The 14,974-nt window shown below is 38.4% G+C and overlaps 1 protein-coding gene across 4 annotated transcripts in view; it reads right to left on the bottom strand.

Annotated features, from left to right (window-relative positions):
* IL17RD (interleukin 17 receptor D) overlaps positions 1 to 14,974 on the bottom strand; it is a 59,478-nt gene that overhangs the window by 25,913 nt on the left and 18,591 nt on the right. The gene's annotated exons all lie outside the window — the stretch shown is intronic.

Here is a 14,974-nt window from a genome sequence, read left to right as displayed (position 1 = left end):
CTCAATATAATGCCAAAGTGCACATACACACACACAAAAATCACTTGAGAAACTGTCATCAAATGTGGATTAACCGCTTTACTCATAACTGCTTGACCTACAGAAAATTCTAATCTGAAATTTTGCAATGTTGGACATTTTCATTGCAAACAACCTCAGAGCAAGCAGACTACAAATACTCTATTTGCAGTACAGGGTGAGTTTATCCAATCTGTAACTTCTGAAAATGGTAAAAACAGCTGCTTTCAAGGAAATCTTTAAAGCAGAAGATCACATAAAGGCTGGAATGTGAAACATTTGACATAGCACATCTATTCAGTTTAGGTGTATTCAGACAATGTTTCCTCCCAGGTGCTTCTCCTGCACTAGTTGAAAGTCACTGAAATTCTTTGAGAGTTTGTAGTCAGAAAATAGGAAATGCCTGTTCTTAGGAAGTTCACTTTAGTTCTTACTTACATGAATGGAACACACAGGCACAAGTACAGAAAATATTACATATTCACAAGAGACCAAGACTGCAAAGAATATTAATGTACATTGGTTTTGTAGGACCAAGATAGAAATAGACCAAAGCCTTGGCTCAGGAGGAGGTGGTGGCTAGGTAATTTAGCAATAACTGCACTGATTAAAGTGCCACAGAACTCATAAAACTTTCAAAGTAGATAGGATTTGGGATTCTTCCATCTTAATCCCTCCCTCTGAAACAACACAATTATTTTGGACATAAACTCCTATTCTCAGGGATTTAGAAACACACAATTGTTTAGAAACACACACTCATCCATGAGATTTTAAAACTGAGTTCATAAGCAGTATGGTTCTAGTCCAGGAATAACCAACGATTCACTGGCCAAACCCCCATGTTCTAGCTTTAAAGAATCATTTACCATTCCACCAATAGTGTTTTTAATACTTCACATGAAGCTTGTTTGTACAGGAGATCAAGAAAAGAAAAAAAAAAAAAAAAAAACAAAAAAAAACTTTCCTTAAAATAACACAAGCATCTCCTCCCAAAGTTCCCATCCTCCTTGTGAGCTACAGAACCTAAAAAGCCTTGGGCACTGACAAGTCAGGAATTGGCAATTTTCATTGCTACTCAAGTGGCAATGCAAAGGTGCCTTGGGCACAAGTTCACCACCAGGGGGACACAAGAAGTGCTACATTTATTCCATACACAGCCATACTTTACATTTTGCTCACCAGAAGTCAGGGGCAGGTTGCTGCAGTCTCAGGACACACCAGCATGACTGCTCCAGACTTTTGTACTGTGGGTGAGCAGAAAAAACCAGACAGAAAAATGGAGGGGCCATCGTGTCAAACACAAGGACTAAAAATACTTTTGGGTCAGAAGTGAATGTTCTTGTACATCAACTGTGCTAATAAAACCAGTTACCTTTCCCTACAGATCCTAGGAAGAAATCAAGCACCCCTCCCTTTTTCTGTGCCCTCAGTAAATGGAGAAGCTGCAAGGCTCAGCTGTGCTATAGACACAGGCTTTGGTTCTTTTGCTGCTCCACCTTTTAACTCCCACCTCCCAAAATCTCTGCCAAGAGAGATTCTTGCTGCTGAACTATGCATTTTTAGGAAATAATTCCTTCTCAAAGCCTCTGTCTAGTCCAGGTCCACAGAGAAGATGAAAATTGCTCCAAGCTTAAGCAGTAATATATTGAACAGAGAGGATTAGAAGGTCCAGTGCTTGCTGGGTACTGATGTACATGGCTGAACTTCAGAGACACAGGCAGACACATCTGGGGGCTGCAGATTTAAAGCTTTGGCTGCCAGGGAATTTTTACACCCCTGGTTCCCCTCTATGGAGTACAGCCATCATGTCTGCAGCCAAAAAACTCCATTTGGAAGTGTCAGAAACACACACAGAGCTGCACAAACACTTCTTGCTCACCTGCAGGATACTTGGAAGAAATAGTAGTAAAATATTCCAACTATACCAGGCTGTCTCTGCAGGCAAACTGGAGCTTCCCCCTCACAGACAAGCAGGAAAAGCTCCACCAAATAAACAACACCAGGAATTTGAACACTACAAAATAAAATCATCCAAAACAGCTTTCTGAAGAAACATTCATGAGAACGTTTCTGAGAACTGCCAACCTTGAATAAAGTTCACCTCATGATTCACCCACTCCTTCACACTGAATAGTTTCGGCCATCAGGATTCTTGAGGCTTTTCACAATGAAAAAAAGATGAAGAGAAGACAAAATACATTCAAATTTTCCTGTGAGCTTGTCTCTCTTCAGTACTTGAATTAAAAAAACATTAAGCATTGCTAAGTTTTACTGTTGGAAAAAAAGTCAGGGCAATGTGTGTGTTTTAAATATATCAGTACTGGCAAACTCTTTAGGCAGTCTGTGCTATCGAGTCCCTTGCAGTGTTTAACTACTATAAAAGGGAGTTTAGATACAAGTTTTGAAAGAGAGCTGTAAGGTTGGAAATGGTACTGAAACTGCAGTCTGCCTGCATTCAGTTTGCACTACTGAAAATCACACCCTATGGATAACCCACTTTAAAATCCACTTGATCAAGCTGAACACTTCCAGAGATCCATTTTTCCCTGAGTATTTCATGTTAAGTGCTTTTGGAAGTTGGCCAAAGCAAAGGTTACACATCCTATCTGTGTGGTACAGGGCAGTTCATAACTGCCCTTTCATACTAATGAATTCAGTACTTGACATGAAATGTGATATCTGCTAAAGCACTGACACAACCTGTACCACAACCTGCTTGGGCTTTCAATTACTTCATTGGTGCCATTTGCTTAATTACTATTTAACCACTTGCAAGATTTCCATTCTAAATCTTTGTCTAGAACCTTGGAACACTTTTTGTTCTTTCATTATTTGTTAAATTTGAATTATCTGACTAAAAAACCAAACCAAAACAAACAAATAAAAACCAAAACCAAACTCACAAACCCATGGCAAAGAATATCTATATCTTGAAAACATTTAATTTTTCAGTGAAATCAAATTTTTTTAAATTAAAATTTTCAATGCTCACTAATAAATAATAATAGGAAATCATACTGTGGGGAAAATTACACAAACATTAAAATCAAATGTCTGAGGTACAAAAGCAGGTTTGGCATATGGATCTGTTCTGTCATGGCCTACTCTGACAAGATGCAGGAAAGGTACAAAGTCAACTCAGCCTCAGGACAAATCCCCCTGCTGTGCTGCACCAAAGAAATACCTCTGGTTTCACACAAGCAGCACCAATAAGATCCAGACTCATTCCACACTGTCCTTACAAGTCAGGGGAGCCTGCAAGGAGGAGATCCCAAATTGTAATTTCATCCATCTCACTAAAATTATAAAAATATATATAGAATATATATACACATTTCTGTATTTTATACAGAAATAAAAAAAATCCTTTTACAATCTTACATCAAGCAATGAGCTGCTGAAGCAAGCACAGCTCACAAGAGGCAGGTTCCAGTTCATGTCCGTCCATGAGACCCACAGTAACTAACAGGTCACACAATGAATCCTTACATTGTACTTTTTTATCTTCAAAAGGTACAAGTGCTTGGTTTTTACATACAGATTTAATTAACTATTTTTTAACCTACACCTCAGATAAAGAAACTGTTCCAAACTGCCCAAATGAAGTAATAAATCTTCACCCTATTAAGACTTGTTTCCTATTTTGTGTTTCTGCAAAGCAGAAAAAAAAATTCTACACACCTGAATAACTTACTTGATGTAGGGTTGAGTATTTCAGGATGTTAATACATGATAAAGATAAAAATTTTCATCTTTTTTTTCTGGTTTGTTTTTTTTTTTCCACGTTCCCTGGACATTTAAAATGTAGTTAATCGAAATACTTTAAATACTTCAAAACATAGGGCTGTTAAACACATGAAAAACACACCAAAATTTCTGCTGCTTGAAGTTTCCATCAATAAAGTTTCTGTCCATGGATCTCACACTTTAAACTACATTTGAAGAGGAGACAACCTGAAGAAATGCACTGAGCTGGAGGAACCCAACCAACACATAGGAATTCACACTCCTAAAAACCCAACCAATGACAAACACAAAGCTCTGAGACTTTGAAGCAGTTTGGCCACTGCACAGCCACTCATCAAATTGCTGCTTCCTGGGCACACACAGGTACCTGAATGCACATTTCTGCTATTCCTTGAAAAGGTTAAGGGATCAAGGCTGAAAGAAAGAAAAGATGTGATATTAATAAGTAGTATCTGCTCATAAAATACTATAAAGCAAAAAAACATATTTGAAAAAGCTTATACTCTTCTGAAATATTTCTATTACATGGATATTCCCAGTGATTTTCCTGAAATCAGACACTTTCACCCTAAACCATAGACTGAAGTGATTTGAAATGGAAATATTTCCTGTCCACTCACTGCCAGTTTCTGTTCCCAGAGTGATATAACAGATGACATCCAGTACAATATATTCTTTTATTAACCATAAATTTGAGCCTGCTTTAGGGATTTGAAGTGTTCAGTTTCATGCTGAAAAAATGTAACGTTATCCACAGACCATCAGCATGTGTAACAAAAACAGAGCCACAGGTTATGTGACTTTGATCAAATTATGACAAAATTTCATCTGAATTTAAAAATGCTTGGAAAACCATTTATACTAATTGTTTAGCCTTTTATTTTTAAAGATCCATGCACACCATCTGATTTTTTCTGCAGGGAGTAGTCACTTCTAAGAAATGAAGTCTCCTTACAGAATGACAATGAACAAGTTGTCTTCTGGCATTCATCTTATTTGAGAAGCCAGAATGCAATGGAAGTGTTAAGACAGCATTTAAATACACAGATTAAAAAGTTAAATTGAACCTCTGTTTCTCACAAACTTTCACTTAACTTCTTTCTATCAACATTTAACTGAACATACATGCAGCTAATCCTAAAACACTGAACAGGCAGATACAAAATACAATCACATTATTGTAGTAAATTCAGAAGTAGATCCAAGGATCATCAAGCTGCACTTCCAGCAGAAATTATAGCTTTTAACAGGAATACTTGAATATAATTCTAATACTTGGATATAATTGTAAGATATATACATGGAAACAAATATTTTTTTTTGTTGCAGTAAAACCACAATGGGAGGAGAGGGAGGAATCACACCTACAAATCCAGGTCAGGTTGCCACAGACAAGCACATAGATAAACTACTGGAGCTTCAATGGTTGAATGATATTTAATAAACAATAAATAAAAGATGTAAACCAAATGCAATGTGGTTACACTGAGCAGCCATCATCCACAGCTACCAGCATTGTTAGACAATATTGGATGTTATTCTATCACTTATTTGGGGCTTTGATTCTACATTTACTGCCAGAAGGTAATAAAAAGAAACTTCTGTCGTTGCAGCTCATTCTTTAGTGAGCTCAATGTCCCATTTTCCAACCTCTGCATGACATTTCACGGCCAGTGGTCCTTAATGAAAAAGAACCCCAAAAGTGAATGGCATGATTACTGAATTACTCTTACAAATGCAACTATAAGGAGAAACCTAAGCTAGCCCAACTTGCATTATTCCTAGCTAATGAATAAAAGATAAAGGTTTTGTTTCCTTTGATGTTCTGAAGAAGCATGGAAAAATAACTTTTCACCTGTTAAGGGTCTGGCTGAGGTAGGTGTTTGGTTTTTCTTTTTATTTCTTATTTTAACTCTTTTTGTACTTAACCTATTCCTCCTGTCAGAAGATAAACTAAGCTAATTATTAAACACCACCAACATAATTTGTTCAAAACAGAGAATTAAACAATAAAGCAAAGCTGTAACTATGCAATAGATCATTTTACTGGTTCTTTGAAAAGTATCTTAGCTCAAATTTTTGTAGTAAACAACAGAAAAAGCAAAACCCTAGATATTCTTTCATAACTAGAGCATAATTTGTGAAGGAGTGCCAAAAGACCTCAGCTAAAATTTTGACAGAGGAAACAAAATGAAAGCTCCTTATAATGGGGAATAATCCTCAACTGTACTCCCTACACAAATTTGCTCTGCATTTATATGAGATGCTGTCTTTAGAGCAAGGTAAGAAAAAGAGAGTTAGTGAGACCCTCTGGGTTGTTCTGTAATTTTCGTGGTGAGCTGACCAAATTCCATTCACAAACTGAGGGCTGGCTGGTGAAGTGCCCCCCTTGGGTTACAAATGAATACCCTGCTCTTCATTTCCTGGCAGGAAGGGCTGGATTGCCTTACCCTGAGCTCTGTATTCCACCACGGAGCTGGCTGCATTTCAACAGATGCTGAAGTGATTTCTGAAACATTATCATCTTCTTGCTTGTGAAAAACTCACTGTTAAAAACACTCCTATGAAAAATGTTGAATAATTTATATGCTCATTATACTGACCTCAAACTCTTTTGATGAGATACCTTTAAAAGAGTATCTAAATGAACACAGTTTAAGGGTGGGAATGTTAAAAACATCTCAATAGCTACATGGAACACTGGGCCTAATCACAAAAATAGCCTGGGGATTTCCTGGCTCCCCTGTCCAGTACCTCTGCCTCCATGCTGTACTTCACCAATTCTGAACATATACTTACCATAAATGCATGGGGACCTCATTTTATCCATGTCATTGGAATTACTCCAGTTGTGAAAAGGGGAAAAAACAAACAAAAGAAAAAAGTAGGGATACATTCAATTCAAGCTGCTTTTAAAATGTGATTTACATTGCAGCTCACAAATAGGTGCATTAAAGCAGGTGGGGAGGGAAAGGCAAACACCAACACCAAAGTGGGAGGAAACAGATGGGAGTGAGAATTTCACAAAGCAGCTTCACTGCTGAGTCAATATAAAAACATATCTACACCCCTGAGCCACAAAAGAGACAAACTTCATTGAGGTTTATAGGAGTTAAGAAACTCCATTCTTTTTCAGAATCCCACTCCCAGCTTTTAAGGGTCTGCTCACACTTATATGGTGAAGCTTAAATCACCCATTTACACCCTGTATCTCTCAAACTTCAAGGCCAAGCCCAGCACAAGCTTGAAAACTTTGCCAAAAAGGTTTGTGATTCCTTCCCACACTGTATTTAAAGCTCATCCAGACAGAGCACCCTTTATGCTCAGCAAAAATTGCACAATTTGCCAGTTTCAACTTCCATCCTCGTTTTGTTACCACTGCCTACAACTGAAGGCAAGCCTAGACAGGAAAGTAAAACTGCTTCCCATAAAGCTGGAGGAAGAGGAAGCAGTGCAGGCAGGCTTTACACGGGCTGAGGGACAAGATACAGACTGGCACCTTAACAGCTCAGACAGAGCAAAGAGTGGAATTCTTCATTGGCTGGGCAGCTGAACCAAAGTTACTCTGGTACCTTTGATTCTCCACTGGCTGGGCAGCTGTAACCAAAGTTACTCTGGTACCTTTGATTCTCCTTGGCTGGGCAGCTGTAACCAAAGTTACCCTGGTACATTGGAGGGGGGAAAAATCACAGAATCATTAAGGTTGGAATCAAGGAAGTTTTTCCTGTGGGATAAACAAGTTTCCAACTTCACAACACACTCCCCACTTCACAAGAACACAACACATGGGCTGTTCCAGGATACACCAATGAGACTGGTGTTGTTCCTACAAGCAGATGACAGAGGAGTTTGCTTAAATCACTGTCTAACATAAAAACATCGCGTGACTGTTGTTTCTAAAGTTGTATTTTTTGATGTTTCTGATTCCAGACAGTCACACCTGGAATTACATATGTTTAACTGAGCTGCTGATAACTTAAAATTTTAACAATTTAGAAGATTAACTGTTTGGATCTAAACATTCTCATATTATGCTTTCTATGAGTGACACTAGGTTCACACATAATTTTAACCTGCATTATTTGGAACGAAAAATTCTCTTTTAGACTGCAAAATTAAGGTTTCAAAAAGGGGACTTTCACAAATCAGATTATTCTTCAGTATTTTACATACAAATAGCTGAAACTTCAGTATAGATAAGCAAACATAGAACAAGTTTTCTTTCATAAATACAAGAATTCAACCCAGCAGCCTCCTCATCTTGGAATTCCATAACTTTTAAAGGAAAATATTGGGAAACATATGGAAATATTATGCTATAACTACAAAACTCAGGAAGATAAATTTTATAAAGATAGAATGAACTTTAAGCATCAAAATGAGTTTGGGATTTAGTTTGGAGAACTAAAATCCTCCATTTGAAAATACAAAGCAAAGTTAATTAGAAAACACAGTGTGAGCAAAGGGGGCTCTTGCAAAGAGTTCTTAGAAAGGATCACCTTGAATGTGTTTGATGCTGAGGCGACGCCATAACTTTTCTTCACACAAAAGCAGTCATCTACAGAGCACAACCAGATGTTAAGTTTTCTTTTCTTAGTTTCTGTAAACCTCTGTGACCTCTCTCAAATTAAAAAAGGGAATAGCATTTTTAAAGCCACGGGAGCTATAATTAGTGAAGCATTCTAAGGATTTTCATTAATTCACAGCCAGCCAACCAGGAATTTTCCCACAGCCGTATACAAAAAAAAGTCAGGGAAGTCATTGATTGCTTGGTTGGATTTGAATGTAGTCAAAAGTAAGATCAGAAATACCTAGTCACTCCCACTGATACAAGAGTGAAGAACATAGGCAAGGTCAGAAATTAAAATCCAAGTCTGCCCACCAACCATGAGGAAAATCCAGCAGGGCCATATAGCAGGGGGTATAGGAATGGGTATTACACACACTTTTGTGAGATAAAGGATCATATGGCTAGATCATTCCAAATCAATCACTTGGAAACCCAAAGCCCTGAATGTGCAGCTCCAAGCAGATCTGCAGGCCTGTCATTGCCTCCAGGCAGCAGCCCCAGAGCTGATTGATGCTGTCCAGTTGTTGGAATGTTCACAGCAGCTCACGGCCCTCACACACACTGATGGAGCCCTTTGAACTCCACACGCTCCTGAACAGCCCCTCATTGTTCCGTGAGCCCGGGAGCAGCACACGGGGAGCGCCAGCCTTGGTGGGATGCTCTGAACACGGAGGGTGCAGGGAACACAAGGGCAGGATCCAGCAGCAAGAGCCCGCTGGGCCCCGCAGCTCCGCCATGGGCGCGGGCAGGGGCAGCAGGAGGGACAGACCCCCGGGCAGGGGCAGCAGGGAGGGACAGACGGACCCCCGGGCAGGACGGACGGATCCCCGGGCAGCAGGGACGGACAGACTCCCGGGCATTCGCGGGAGTTCTCGCAATCCGCGCCGCCACCATTCTCCGCCTCAGGGAGCGCAGGGCAGCGCCCCGCAGGCACCGCCGAGCGCGGGCACAGCACCCACAGGAACAGATCTGACCCACACCGGTCACTTCTGGTTCTCCTCCATCCACCAGAACACACATGCCAGAGTTTGTGCTTTCAGGTACGACACCTGATGCAGTATGGAGTCCCCTAGCACAAAGCTACCTCTCACATTTATTTGGGCTCACTGGAGTACAATTGATGCACCCCAAAAGCAGATTTACTGTCTTGCTTGAATAACAGCCCAAAGGGAAATAATAAAAATAGAATGTCTGGAACAATTCTTCAAAGCCAATAGTGACATAATATTGTAATAGCCTTCAAGTGAGAGAATTTCAGAGAATACAGCATCTTCTGGAACAAGTGCTGATGCCTGATAAAACTCTAACCCAAGCTTTAATTATTTTTAATAATCAAATCAAACTTTGGGAGAACAAATCCCAACCTGCACATTTGACTTTCCTCACACTCCTGGAATCCACCATGCAGAGATGAGAGGTGACAGGAGAACAATGTACCTTTAAAATCCATAAATGGTGTCTTGGACATGACACTGAAAGAACAATTTACTAAGAAAAACAAGTTGAAGCATGTTAAAATAACATTTATACCTTGGTTTTGCTGGCAGAATTTTGGCTAACCAGTGATAATACCTGTGTTTCTGTTGTATGGATATTGCAATGAACCTATCCATTTCTGGCATATGCCTGTATTCACTACTGTACTAAGTATACATCTGGTCAAAGTTTTTATGATAAAATCCCATAGAAATATTGGGTGTCAGGATGTGCCACTCCTTTTGAGGAGAGCTGGGGAGGACAGTGAAACAATTATAAAATACTATAAGACATGAGAAGATAAAATCCTTTTTCAAGTCTGCATTTAAATTTTGACCCTCAAATAAAGTCTCACATTACCATAATCTAAAACCTAAAGTACTTCGGATGTATTGACCTAACATTCTTTTAGGTTACTGTAACTTAAACTTCCATTCAATCCTTTTTTACAACTCATATAGAGATAAGGATATAAAAATAAGCATTCGTGTAACTCATACCACTTTTATGTGGTTTTTCCTAGGTTTGGTGTATTAGTGCATAATATTCATTTTTAAATATAAAAACTGCTATAGGAACATCAGCACTAACCTAAACTTTTAGAAAAATCTATTTCAGATCCACTTCATTGTACTGATAGCAGTAAATATAAAATCAAAGCAATATACTCGAAAAAAATTTTGTTTTTAAAAACTAAAAATGTCATTCAAGTTTAACAGTTCTGCAGGAATACTTCACACTCCTCTTGTTTGCTTCTAAAAACACATGCTAAATTTATGGGTAGAATTCAGCCTTTGAGCATAATTAAGCAGGCAAGCTCACATCAAAGCTTTGTTTCATCATCTTTAGACTGATCTGCTGGACAGCCGGTCCTTATTAAACACCCTTTAAATGTTGCAGTTTCAAGTAAGTAACATCTATGTTATATTAACATTACCAAGTAATTAACTAAAGAAAAGCTAGCATCAGCTAATCATGACAGCTTAACATCCTTTCACCCATGGACTATAAAGTATTAATCGTTAAAGCAGAACTTGTTCTTAAATAAATGTCTCAAGAGTTTAAATTAACAAGTCTGCTCCAGCAGTTTCCATACTTGTACTTAGGGAAAAGCAGATTTTGAGGGGAAGTAAGGCAGGGAGTGGAGTTCAGCATCTAAAGTAAGGAACACATTCTGGAGAGGAAATCAATCAAATCTGTAACAGTCCCAAGTGACTCCAACTGCAGAAACCCTGTTAAGTCAACAGCTGATAAATTATCATCACATTCAGAGTGCCCAGTTCCATGCAAGCACATAAGGAAATACACAATTTTGTTGGAAATGGACAATTTCATTGTTAATACTGAGAGTTAGTTTCAATTACATAAACATGTGTTTCCATATTTTTTCCTCTAGGTCATGTATTTGAATGCTCATTCTGAAAACACAGCATTAAACTGTAGAGCCTCAGTTCATGAGGAAACAGTCATCTGTGACTTTAAACATGAACATATTTAGGCTACTTTGTGCATTTTTAAAATCATTTCAATAGGCAGATTGTCATCAACACTTTTTGACACTAGACTAGGAACGGAGTCTCATTCTCTGCTACATTTTTCAATAAATGAAATTCAAAAGAAAACCCCAAAACAAACCCTGGAGGGACCCTGAAGCCAAACTAACTAAACAAAAGTGATACAGATGCCTACCTGCATGACTGACCATGCCTGCAAAGCCTTGCACTCAACATGCTGCATTGTATCTAATCACAGCACACAGGAAGCTTTAAGTGACACATCTCATCAATTCTGAAATGCTATCACATTGTTCTGGATGCCAGGCAGAGAAATCTATTGATTCTATAAATTCCCAAGAAATGGCACATAGTTCCAGAGCTGCTTTAAAGCTCTGCAGAGCAGATGGCAGCACTTCCCTGTCTTTAGATTAAAGAACACCCTGATGGCAAACATTAACACCTTGACCATGCTCCATCTTAGGGCTGTCTTCTGCCTAATAACTTTTAAATTTTTTAAATACTCTGCACGAGAAAATCTGGGTTTTTTTAACTGTTGGAAAATAACATTAAATAAAAGGGAGAAATTTAAACTTTGATAATTTGTTACTATTTTACAGGGTGGTTTTCCTCCAAAATAAAGTTCCTAAAAGATGTCCTCAGCTAGGAAAAGTATTTCTGTATGACCTAGCTCTGTGCCTGGTAGATTCCTAACTGTGGAGAAGTGTAAGTCTGCTTTGGTATGCTTGAAGAGATAAATGCAGGGACACAGCAGCATGAGCCTAAAGAATAATGAGGCAGGCAGAGCTCCCAATAGTGGAACAGTAGGAAATCTTCAGTGTCTCTGCTCTGAAGTGAAAAGGAAATAGAAATTTCCTTCCTTAAAGAGCATAGAAGGGGACACAGGGAGTTTCAGGGAGAATGGCCGAGAACAGAGCCCTCCGGTCTGAGCAGCTTTGCTTAGCAGAGCAAAGGAAGGTACAACTCTCTGCTAACCAAGAGGGGAGGGTTGGTAAAATGCTGGATTATTTATTCCTCCTCATCATACAGTCACATTAAATTTAAGCTTTATACTGAACACAATTTAATGCCAGGAACTTCAGAGGAATTAAACATGAAAAAAATTACTGATGTGTGTACTCCCATTGCAATCTACAAAACAACTTGAGAGTGAAGTTGCTCACGTGTTTAACACTGAATAAATGAATCTGAAATATATTCAAATCACCCTCAGATCACACCTCTGTCTTCTCTGTGCACCTCATGGCTTGTTTACAGCATGAGAAAAATTCAGGATCTACTTTTCCAGAACAGCTCCCCATGTGGACACACACATTCTAGATCAAAACAGGCCCTTCTCTGAACTACTTCTATTCTGGATAAAGGTATGCATATGAGGTCCCAAGATCATCCATATGGAAAACTACTTTGCAATACTATTCTACTTTAAGCAAATGTCTACCCTAATGTGAAATAATATTCGGTGGTGGAATGCATCAAAATTTCTATTAAACATCAATGAAAGGAATCCTACACCACCAAATTCTACAGTCCTGAACCCACTGAAATCTGATAATTCTTAGCCATAGTAACGCTACTTGTCCTTGCAATTAATTGCTTTCCTGCTACACACATGTAGAGTTTGCAAGACAAATACCAGTGTATAACCAGAGAAGATGCATAATACAGGCTATAAATAGATTTTGTGATGGAAACAAACAAAAAGTCACATCTAGAATGTGATTTAGTTATTAGTTTTGAAAACGTTAGATATTAACAGTTTCAGGAGCTATGAATAAAGCCAACACATAGTTCCTCATTAAATTCTTTTAACCATAGTCCAGTAATATGCTCTCATTAAATCAGTTTTTTACTACTACAAAATATTGAGGATACTTAAAACTGTATTTTGCACAGTGAAAGAAACTTGTGCATTACTTGTGCATGTATGTATATTACCTCTGTGTATACAGAGAAAAATAACACTCAAATGATGAAAAAAAGATTCACCATAGGGAACTGCAACTCACATTTACAATTTTAGCAGAGGAGAATACCTAATGTGCATGTATCTAAATGCACATACAAACCCAGCTAGCTACATTTTATTTCTGCTTGAACAACCATTAAAAGTTAAATTATACACTTTTAGATTTATGCCCTCGAGAATTACCTCAATTCAATCACTTCATTTAATGCGAACTAGACGTTTTTACTTTCTCTATATAAAATGTTAAGATTTATTCATGCCTTTTACGCACATTAATTAGACACCACTTATAAATAACCTGCAATAAGAGTAACTATTTGAATAGGATACAATTACTTAGGGCTTGTGTCTTTTCAATCAGTCAGTGTCCCTGCAGTGTTTAGAGTGGCAGAGGGGAAGTGGCCTGTGGTTAAACAGAGGAAATACCAAGGAATTTTAATAGAGCAAATAGTCTCTTTACTTCCTACAGGGTACTACTTCAAAGGCAGCCCTGCTCCAGAGCAGACAATGTGTTAGAGGGGCCATCAGTCATTTAATAGCATGTCAAGTCTACTCAAAACTTACATGCAGCCCAAGATAAATACCACAGAACTGAGACAATGGGTACCATCCTGCAGTCATTACTCTGATAAACGCTGCCCTGCCGGCAGTACGGAGGCAATCATGTGCAAGGGTGGTATTGCGAAATCAGACCACAAAATTATAACTACACAATCAGACAAGGTATCTCATAAATTGGCTAGGGAAGTCTGAACTTGAAGCTGAAAACACAATAGAACCAGAAACTAGTACAAATATTTTAAAAGCTAAAACGGTACATTAGTTGTGAGCAATAAAGACAAAGGGGGGTTATGCTACTTGGAAAGAATGTAAATTTTTCTGATTTAAAAGTCAGTCAAAATCATTGTATTAAAAGAAGTACATTGTGATAGATTCCTGTTTGACACACACAATGACATTATGTAAGCAAAAAAATAAATCCAGAACAAACTGCATTTGCATACTTCTATGCAATACACATTAATTCAAGTGTATTACGAGTCAAGTACTATGACTTGTAAAAGTGATAATTTGCTTAATAGAAGACGGAAAACTTGACACAAGTATACAGAGGTGTTATGATCCTGCTGAGTACCCTGCCCATGTCTGGTGAAACACACAATAGACGGACCGAGCCAAAACATTTCATTGCTAATTCTACTAAAATAGACCAAACAGGGGAGTCCAAACCTGTAACTGCTCCATCCAACACAAAGGTTTAGATCTTAAGCTTTACCAGGGTTTGAAGTTTGTTTTTTCACACTCTCCTTCTACAGATTTCCCGATGCTTTCGCCTTTCTAAACTATGCCCTACAAACTTCTGAACTCTGTGTTGCAGCAACGTTTTCAAAGGATCTGATCTGAACCCAAGAAAATCCTTAGTGACAGTCTAACAAAAAGGAAAAGCAATGAAAGTCAGTTGTGTTCCCTCCAGCGTTCCCGGATCACCACGCTTCAACTAAACCTGTAACCAGCATCAGGAGAAAGGACAGGAACGAACCAAAACACACAACTCAAAAGTTACCAAAAGTACATTAAAAAAATTTTAAAAGAAAAATAATATGAAAAGCAATCGAGAAAAGTCTGACAGCAAACCACACCAGAAAGGGGAACAAAAGGCAAGGACCAGTAACAAAA

The sequence above is a fragment of the Zonotrichia albicollis genome, chromosome 12, assembly GCF_047830755.1.
Source record: "Zonotrichia albicollis isolate bZonAlb1 chromosome 12, bZonAlb1.hap1, whole genome shotgun sequence".
Classification (NCBI taxonomy): Eukaryota; Metazoa; Chordata; class Aves; order Passeriformes; family Passerellidae; genus Zonotrichia; species Zonotrichia albicollis.
This window is presented reverse-complemented; position numbering and strand designations above follow the sequence as displayed.